The sequence below is a fragment of the Eriocheir sinensis genome, unplaced genomic scaffold (genome assembly GCF_024679095.1).
Source record: "Eriocheir sinensis breed Jianghai 21 unplaced genomic scaffold, ASM2467909v1 Scaffold566, whole genome shotgun sequence".
NCBI lineage: Eukaryota > Metazoa > Arthropoda > Malacostraca > Decapoda > Varunidae > Eriocheir > Eriocheir sinensis.
In genome coordinates this window covers 250,395-260,586 of record NW_026111905.1, presented here as the reverse complement: position 1 = coordinate 260,586, position 10,192 = coordinate 250,395, and the positions used below count along the sequence as shown (strand labels likewise).

Here is a 10,192-nt window from a genome sequence, read left to right as displayed (position 1 = left end):
TTATGCGTGACACTGCTTGGAGCCAAACTAGAGAATGTAGAAGAAAGGCGGACTAATTTAAATCAATCACTTCAACATGCCCTCCCTCACACCCCACACCGCCGTTTGTAGGCATTGGAATTACAGTCACGCAATAGCACAATAAAAAGACATATTTTTTCGTCAGTGGCTTGCCTGAACGCGCTGTGAAAGAAGGCGAGAATGCACATCCAGAGTGCACATACGGCTCCAACTTAAGTCACCCCTGAACTGGCGGGTATTTTTTTTTTTTTTTAGCTCCATGTGACGTCATCCCGCTGCTCCGCCCCAAAACCGCCTCCTGCGCGTACCGGTTGGAGTTTTGAAGCAGAGTGACTTGACTTGGGATATATAGACTTAGGTATCTGCATTGTGACCCTTCGCCTATCCCCCCCAGCCCCCCTCCGCCCCCCAGCAGCTAAAGGTTACGGTGACGGAGACGAGCGGCGTGACAGAGGAGTAGGTCATCGTCACTTGTTATGGCACACTCGGGTAATGGTTTTTCTTCGCTCGCCTCTCCGCCATTTGCGTGATTGCAGTAAAAGAGAAGAACAAAAACATTAACCTTTCCTCTCACTAACTTCTGATCTCCTTAACACCCGCAGGACCTCTCTCTCTTCTTAAGGAGGAGGAGGAGGAGGAGGAGGAGAAAGAAGAAGACGAAAAAGAAGTAGAAGAAGGAGAAGAAGAAGAAGAAGGAGAAGGAGTACATGAAGAAGAAGAAGAAGAAGGAGTACATGAAGAAGAAAAGAGGAAAAAGAAAAAGAAGAAGAGAGAGAAAAAGAAGAAGGAAAAGATGAGACAGTGGAGAAGGAGCCAGGAGGCCATCCATTTATAGACCGGACATCTTCTCACCTTTATCCCTTCTCCCTCTTCCTCCTTTTATTCTTTCCTCCCTTTTCCTCCCTCCACCTTTTCATTCTTTCCCTCTTCCTCCATTCTTTTCTTCCTCTTCACCCTTTTATCCTTTCCTCTCTTTTCACTCCCTCGTTCCCTCCTCCCCCTTAACCCTTTCCTCCCTTCCCTCTCCTGTTCTCGCCTCATCGTCATCCGTCAGGTCAGGTCAGGTCATCCGTCATCCCGGCATTCATCCATCAGTCTAAAAACACGACTATGACTTTTTAATGCGAAGAAGTGTTCCCTTGACGGATGTTTACGCGTGGATGATGTGACCTACTTCTCTTCCTCTTCCTCTTCCTCTTTTTCGTAAGCATCATCTTTCTTTTCCATCGTGTGTCCTATCTGCTGGGTCATTTCCTCTTCTTCCTCTTTCTTTTTTCTTCTCTCTTTTTGACAATCATAATCTTTCTTTGTCGTGTTTCCTATTTGCTGTGTGTCATTTTCTCCTCTTCCTCTTTCTCTTTTTCTTCTTTCACTTTGCTAATCATGATCTTCCTTTGTCGTATCTTTTGTTTCTTCTATGTCATCTTTTCCTCTTTCTCTTTCTTTTCCTTATTTCTTTTTGCTTATCATGATCTTCCTTGGTTGTGTCTCCCATCTGTTCCTTCACATCTTTCTCCTTATTAATGTTATCTCCTCTTCTTTCTCTTTGCTTCCTTCTTTTCTTCGCAGTCTTCCTTTCGTTTCTCCTTTAGTTGTTTGACGTCTCCTTTTTCTCCTCCTCCTCCTCCCCTTCATATTTATCTTCTCAATCTTCTTTCGGGTTCTTTTTATCGAATGTTGCCTCCTAATTTTTCATCTTTTTCCCGTCTCTTTATTTTTGCTGCATAATATCATCTCTTTCCCCTCTTCCTTGTCCTTTTCTTTCTCCTCCTTTTTTCTCTTCATGATTATTTTTCATCTATTTTTTGTCATATGTCATCTCCTCCATTTCCTCCTCTTTCTATTATTTTCCTTCTTCCATTTCCTAATATTCATCTTGCTTCGTTGTGTTTCCTCTTTGTTGTATGCCTTTGTCTTTTCCTCTTCCTCTTCTTTCGTAGTTTTCCTTATTTTGCTTTTGCTTTTCCATGTCTCTCATTTTACTCACTTCTCTTCAAAAAACTAATTCGCTTTTCTTTTTTATCCCTTTCGTTAATATTTTGGGGGGGGTTACTTTTTTTTTTTTTTTTCCTTTTTCCTTCGTGGCATTTCCTCCTCTTCCTCCTTCTCATTTTACTTCTTTTCTCCTTCAACATCTTTTCGCCTTTCTCCATCACTTTCGTTCACATCTTTTGGTAATGGAGTATTGTTGATGTTACTTTTGATGGCGTTGTTTACCTTTTCGCTGTATGTCAGAATCTCCTTTTCCTGTCTCTCAATTTACTTACTTCTTCTCTCCTTTAATATCAATTCGACTTTCTCTATCACTTTCGTTCACATCTTTTGATAACGAAGTCCTGTTGATGTTACTTTTGATGACATTGTTGCTTCTCTGCTTCATTACATCTTTACTTTCCTCTTTCTCATTTTTCTTACTTCTTTTCTCCTTTAATATCGATTCGCCTTTCTCTATATCTCTGTTTTTTTCATATATTTTGGTAACGAAATCCTGTTGATGTTACTTTTGATGAGGTCGTTTCCCTTCTCCTGAATGTCTAATGAACAGCAAAAGTTTTACCGAAATGGTTACGGAAGGAGGGCCAGGAGTGAGTTAGGTGGGCGAGATCACCAGTAGAACGCCCCTTGCGGATTCCATGCTGGAGATCAGAGGAGGAGGAGGAGGAGGAGGAGGAAGAAGACAAAGAAGACGAAGAAGAAGAAGAAGAAGAAGAAGAAGAAGAAGAAGAAGAAGTAGTCGAAGAAGGAGAAGTAGAAGAAGTAGAAGGAGAGCAGAAGGCGATAATGCTTAAGAACTTCCCTGTTAAGGAGAGTTTCAGAGCTTTAGAAGGAGAAGAAAGTAAAGCTATAGGGCGGTAGTTTGTGGGATTAGAGCGGTCACCCTTCTTAGGCACAGGCTGTACACGTATATAGCCGTACTTACAGCAGGAGGGAAAGGTGGATGTTGAAAGGCAGAGACGAGAATTTGTCCAGCAGGAGGGAAAGGTGGATGTTGACAGGCAGAGACGAGAGTTTGTCCAGCAGGAGGGAAAGGTGGATGTTGACAGGCAGAGACGAGAGTTTGTCCAGGCAGGGTGTCGGCACGGGAGCACATCTTTTAAGGATTTTTTTTTTAAATAATAATCCTGCGAGTCTATTTTCTCCTGCTTCTTCTCTATTCGAAATTATTTAACCTTTTCTCTCCATTAAAAGAAAAAAAAATATGAGGGGCCAGAGGAGAGGTGTCTTGATACTCTCCTCTTGAAAGGTGTAATGGTCATATTCTTAAACATTTCGGCTCACAAGCACATATTTGACAAGGTTTCGCAGGAGTTTTTGGGCATTTCCAGGGTAACTTTATGACCCTTCTTTTAGTCTGACCCTTCTCTTCTCCTGTAGCACGAACCTTAAGCACACATGTTTGACAAGGCTTTCGCTGGAGTTTTGGGGCATTTCCAGGGGTAGCTTCATGACCCTTCTAGGAGTATGACCCTTCTCTTCTCCTGTACCACGAACCTAAAGCACACATATTTGACAAGGCTTTCGCAGGAGTTTGGGGCATTTCCAGGGGTAGCTTCATGACCCTTCTAGGAGTATGACCCTTCTCCTGTACCACGAACCTAAAACACACATATTTGACAAGGCTTTCGTAGGATTTCTTTGGCATTTCCAGGGGTAGCTTCATGACCCTTCTAGGAGTATGACCCATCTCCTGTACCACGAACCTAAAACACACATATTTGACAAGGCTTTCGTAGGATTTCTTTGGCATTTCCAGGGGTAGCTTCATGACCCTTCTAGGAGTATGACCCATCTCCTGCACCACGAACCAAAAAACACTCAATAGAACTCGAGTGATCTCCTCTCCGACCTTTGGAAATAGATGATGTGAGTGTTGGAAGCGGCTGACAACACCGACCTCAGTTTCTCCGCTTCTCGCTTTCCGATGCCTCGCTTACCCTCTTGGGGACGGCCGCGCGCAGTGTAAAGACATTCGGGGCTCTAAACGACGTCTTGCCTCTGTTCGTCTCCTTACCTGATCTTACTCTACTTCCTGGCATTTTTATTCGTTTATCCTCCCAACACCACTGCCTCCTCCTCCTCCTCCTCCTCCTCCTTAGTAACTTTTTTCTTTCTTCCTCCTCCTCCTCCTCCTCCTCCTCCTCCTCCTCCTTAGTAACTTTTTTCTTTCTTCCTCCTCCTCCTCCTCTACTTCCAACTTACTAACTTCTTTCCGGCCTCCTCCTCCCCTCCCTCCCTCCTCCTTCTCCTTTTCCTCCTGCTGTCCTCTTAAAAAATCATCACCACGGTTACTTCCTCCTCCTCCTCCTCCTCCTCCTCTTCTATTTTTTCTTCTTTCCTCTTTCTTTTCTACACTCCGCTATTCCTATATTCTTCTACGCTTGCTTCTTTAAACATTACAAACACCTCCTCCTCCTCCTCCTCCTCCTCCCCCTTGTCTTCCATCAGTCATCCTCATCTTACCTTCAATATCTTCCATTCTTTCCCTCTTTTTCGTCTCATCGCTTCTTAGTTTTCCTTAACATTCCCTTTTTTGTTCCCTCCTCCTCCTCCTCCTCCTCCTCCTCCTCCTCCTCCTCCTGCATAACCGTTCATTTTACTGCCCCATGATGGAGTCCGCATTTCGTCAGTAAGAAAATAACGTGGACAGAATTGGCCCTTGAACTCCCTTTACTGTTTTCCTTATGTCTTTACTTCCCTAATTCCCCCCTGCCTTCTTTTATTCCCTCCTGCCTTCTTTCTTCCTTCCTTGTTTGCTTCGTTCGCTTCTCTTTTTCGTCCTGTTTTCTTTCTTTCCTTCCCTTTTTCTTTCTCATACTGTTTTTCTTATGTCTTTCCTTCTCTAATTCCCTTCTGCTTTCTTTCTTCCTTCTTTGTTTCCTTCGTTCGCTTCTCTCTTTCGTCCTGTTTTCTTTCTTTCCTTCCCTTTTTCTTTCTCATGCTGTTTTTCTTATGTCTTTCCTTCTCTAATTCCCTCCTGCTTTCTTTCTTCCTTCCTTGTTTCCTTCGTTCGCTTCTCCCTTTCGTTCTGTTTTCTTTCTTTCCTTCCCTTTTTCTTTCTCATACTGTTTTCCTTATGTCTTTACTTCTCTAATTCCCTCCTGCCTTCTTTCTTCCTTCCTTGTTTCCTTCGTTCGCTTCTCCCTTTCGTCCTGTTTTCTTTCTTTCCTTCCCTTTTTCTTTCTCATACTGTTTTTCTTATGTCTTTACTTCTCTAATTCCCTTCTGCCTTCTTTCTTCCTTCCTTGTTTCCTTCGTTCGCTTCTCCCTTTCGTTCTGTTTTCTTTCTCCCCTTCCCTTTTTTTTTCTCATACTGTTTTCCTTATGTCTTTCCTTCTCTAATTCCCTCCTGCTTTCTTTCTTCCTTCCTTGTTTCCTTCGTTCGCTTCTCTCTTTCGTCCTGTTTTCTTTCTTTCCTTCCCTTTTTCTTTCTCACACTGTTTTCCTTATGTCTTTACTTCTCTAATTCCCTCCTGCCTTCTTTCTTCCTTCCTTGTTTCCTTCGTTCGCTTCTCCCTTTCGTTCTGTTTTCTTTCTCCCCTTCCCTTTTTCTTTCTCATTCCGCTGTCCTATAATTCCTTCTCTCTTCCTTATTCCCTTGAGTCCTTGTTCCATTCCTTTATATGATCTTTCTCCGTTTTCTTTTATTTCTTCTTTCTGACTTCCTATCACTCTTTCGTTCTTACTTCATTTTTCCACATTCATTCGATTATCTTTCTTCCTTCTCTCCCTTCTTACCTTTCTTCCTTCTTTCTCTTCTCTTCCTTCCTTCCTTTCTTCCTTTTCTCATTCTTTTCTACCTTCAATCACTCATTTTTTCATTTAACCTTCATTCCAAGCTTTCTTTCTTTCTTTCCTACCTTCCTTCCTTCCTTCCTTCATCCACTCATCCATCCATCAATTCCTCCCTCGACCTGAAACTCCTACAGGTAGTGGATCATAAATTAAATACACTCTTCTTACCTATCTCATACATTATCCTTATATATCACCTCTCTCTCTCTCTCTCTCTCTCTCTCTCTCTCTCTCTCTCTCTCTCTCTCTCTCTTTCAATATAGAATAAGATCAAAACGGCTTCTGCTTTGCATCCATAAATTCGATACAAGTTTTTTTTCCTCTAAAGATCTCCTGGGGGCTTTCCTTTCCTCTACCTGGGCATAAAGTTCTGTGGCTGACGGAGGAGGAGGAGGAGGAGGAGGAGGAGGAGGAGGAGGAGGAGGAGGAACACAAAAAAACATAAAGGAAGAGCAAACAACAGCTGACCTGATGGTCCTTACGAGGCTGTTTGTGACAAGCTACACTAACTATCTAATCAAAGGTGGAAGATGAAGGACAGGAGGAGGAGGAGGAGGAGGAGGAGGAAACATGAAAGAGAAGGCAGCAAAAAGTCAGTTGGCACATTACGATGCAGCCTTTAGTGATTTGATCAGTTCGTCAGCCACTTGAGTGCCCTGCGGAAGAGATCAGGGCACTTTTGTACGTACGTGCGATGACGTCCGGTTCTCCCCTGACGAAGCAAAGTAACGCTAAATGCGATTCTTAAAGAAGCTGATCGTTTTCACACTAAAACTTCAGGAGGAAGGTTGTTCCAGTGGCGGGTGACTGATAAATACTTTTGCCAATTTTTGTAGCATGGAATTGGTTGACCATTGCTTCCAGTCCTTGGGTTTAATTTGAAGCACAATCGACATCCCTGAACTTGTTCAAGTATTAGAAGACCTTTATCAAATCCCCCCGCGGTCTTCTGTTTTCCAACGCTAGAGTCGCCATAAGGTTGTGCCTTCAACCGTCTCCGCCAGTTCTTTTCCCTCTCCCAGATTCTATCCGTATACAAGGGCCTTGTCCGCCCTTGTACGGAGCATGCGTCTCGTGTGAGGGGGCTCCACACACAGGTCTCCTGGACAGAGTCAAAGGCTCTTCGTCTCATCAATTCCTCTCCCCTTACTGAGTCTTCTACCGCTTAAATTCCGCCGCCATGTTGTCTATCTTTCTATCTTCTATCGATATTTTCACGCTGACTGCTCTTTTGAACTTGCTAACTGCTTGCCTCCCTCTTCCCGCGGCCCCGCGGCACACGACTTTCTACTCAAGCTCATCACTATACTAACCAAATCCGTTATGCAAGAGTTAACCACCATCTTCATTCACTCATCCCTTTCACTCGTAAAATCTGGAAAAGCCTTCCTTCATCTGTATTTCCTTCTACCTACGACTTGACCTCTTTCATGAGGAGTGTATCGAGACACGTCTCCTCCCGATATTGACCCATCTTTTGGCCACTCCTTTGAACTCGTTTTATAGGGGCAGTGTTAAACGGACTTTTTTTTATTAATTTATTATTTTTTTGCCCTTGAGCTTTTTCCTTTGTAAAAAAAAAAGTATCATTATCGTAGCACGTCGCTATTCTCTCTCGAACAGCTCAATACCTTTCTTGTAATTAAGTAGGAGGCTGCTGAGCAGTCAGCGTGCAAGCGCGGTGTTCAGGAGAACACGAGTTCTAATCCCGCCTGCCGCTACCAGTAGACAGTTTTCAGTCATCGCCTAGTGGCCCAAGACTGATGTCCGTCTATCAACCCGGACTCAAGCGAACACTCTAAAGTTTATCATCTGGAGCTCCGGGGGCAGCATGGGTCAGGTATGAACAACGTACAATAAAACACTCGCCGGCGAAAGTAAAAAAAAAAAAAAGAAAAAAGAAAAAAAAAGAGGGAGGGAGGGAGCAGAACTGCACTGCGTATTGCGCGTAAGGTGTCAACAGTGAGTTCTAGAAGACCATCAGTCCTAGCGTCTTGCACTCAAAAGTTTCTCGCTGTGAACCTGAGCACACTAAAAGACTTTAATGTCATATATATATATATATATATATATATATATATATATATATATATATATATATATATATATATATCTATATATATATATATATATATATATATATATATATATATATATATATATATATATATATATATATATATATATATATATATATATATATATATATATATATATATATATATATATATATATATATGAGTAGCAGGGATGGCTAATGGGACACTCTTTGTGACGGGCGCCATTCGGATGCCTGCCCGGTGAGTACAACTCGCTGCTTTTCCTGTGCAAGTTAATTTCTTATCCAAGTATCCAGACTGCCTCCTCATAGGGCTGACGTGAATTTCTCAAGGAGTCCTTCGTGTGGTACTTTGTCGAAGGCTTTCGGAAAATCTAAATATATAACGTCACTGGAGATACGATTGTCACAGCTTTCATGTGGCACACTTTGCAAGAAGTCCAATAAAATGGTTAAGCAGGAGAGAGAATGAGGAAGAGGAGGGGGAGGAGGAGGAATAAGACGACGAAGAAATAATATAAAAAATAATGATGATAATAATAGTATTAAAAATAATAATAATAACAATAATAATAATAATAATAATAATAATAATAATAATAATGATGATGATGATGATGATGATGATGATGATGATGATGATAATAATATAATATTAATAATATAAAGATGGAAAAATTATAAAAATATGAAAAAAAATGATAAGTAGAGGAACATTAGAAAAAGATGGTGGACGAGGAAAGCACGAGGAAGAAACAAAAACTAGAGATAGGAGGAGGAGGAGGAGGAGGAGGAGGAAACATGGAAACATGGACTAGCAGGCAGCAGAAAGCCTGTTTTCTCATTACAAGGCTGTCTGCTTTCAGTGATTTAATCAATCCGCTTGCCATAGGAGTGGCTTGCAGGGAAGGATTAAAGCACTTGTGCACCTACTCTTGGATACGTTCAGTTCACTCCCGATGCAGCAAGGTGGCGATCAATGCGTTTCTTGAAGGAGTTGATGGTCTCTGCGCTAACCACTTCTGCAGGGAGGCTGTTCCAGTGGCGAACAACTCTATTCGAGAAATAACTCCTGCCGATGTCGGTATTGCATCGCTTTGCTTGAATTGTTTTTCCGTTGTTTCTTGTTCTCAGGTTGGTTTGTAGCGTGAAGAGTTTGGAGTGATCAACGTTGCTGAGCTTGTTCAGGTACTTAAAGACTTGTATCATGTCTCCCCGCAGTCGTCTCTTTTCCAACGTGAAGAGGTTGAGTCGCTCGAGTCGCTCTTCATAGGGCTTCGTCCTCAGTGATGGTATCATCTTCGTGGCGCGGCGCTGTACTCTCTCAAGTAATTCAATGTCTTTCCTGTAAATTGGAGACCAGAATTGCACGGCGTATTCCAGGTGGGGCCTTACCAGCGAATTATACAAGGATAACGTAACTCCCGGCGTCTTGTATTCGAAGTTCCTCGCTATGAACCCGAGCATTGTATTGGCTTTCTTACAGGCGGACTTGCAGTGTTTTGTTTGTTTCAAGTCACTGCTGATGGTGACCCCGAGGTCTCTTTCCTCTTGCACTACTTGTAGTGGTTCGCCACCCATGTAGAATGTGTGGTTGCTGTTTCTGGATACAATATGCATTACTTTACATTTGGTAGTGTTGAAGGACATCTGCCATTTTTCTGACCACCGAGTGATCTGATCCAGGTCTCTCTGGATAATTTCGCGGTCTGACGTCGTGAGAGCCTTCCCACCCACCTTTGTGTCGTCGGCAAATTTTGAAAGAGTGGATTTTAATCCTAGTTCTAGGTCATTGATATATATGATGAAAAGTATGGGTCCCAGCACCGACCCATGTGGCACTCCACTTGTGACCGGGAGCCACTCGGAGGCCTGTCCGTTGAGTACAACTCTTTGTTTTCTTCCAGTGAGCCAGTCTTTGATCCACGCTGTCAGATTGTCGCCCAACCCCGCCGACTTGAGTTTCTGGAGGATTCTTTCGTGTGGCACTTTATCAAAGGCTTTTTGAAAGTCTAGATATATAACATCACTGGGGATATGATTATTCCAGTTTTCATAGATACCTTGGAAGAAGTCCAATAAATTGGTTAAGCATGAGCGCTTATTTCTGAAACCGTGCTGAGCATCGGAAATGATGTTGTTGTCTTCAAGGAACCTAACGAGTTTGTCTCTGATGATCTTCTCGAAAAAATTTCCCGCCACTGAGGTCAAGCTGATTGCTTGTAGTTAAGGGCCACGCTTTTGTCACCCTTTTTGTAGATCGGTGTTACGTTCGCTTGTTTCCAGTCTTTTGGGACTTTGTTTTGTTGTAGTGTCAGA

General features: G+C 42.6%; 1 long non-coding RNA gene across 1 annotated transcript; it reads right to left on the bottom strand.

The window, feature by feature from the left end:
• Positions 1-1,437: 1,437 nt before the first annotated feature.
• Positions 1,438-6,277, bottom strand: LOC126993129 (uncharacterized). Its single transcript, XR_007747434.1, has 2 exons — positions 3,828-6,277; positions 1,438-3,722 (listed from the first exon to the last, which is right to left on the bottom strand). It is a non-coding gene; the product is annotated as an uncharacterized LOC126993129 (long non-coding RNA).
• Positions 6,278-10,192: the final 3,915 nt, after the last annotated feature.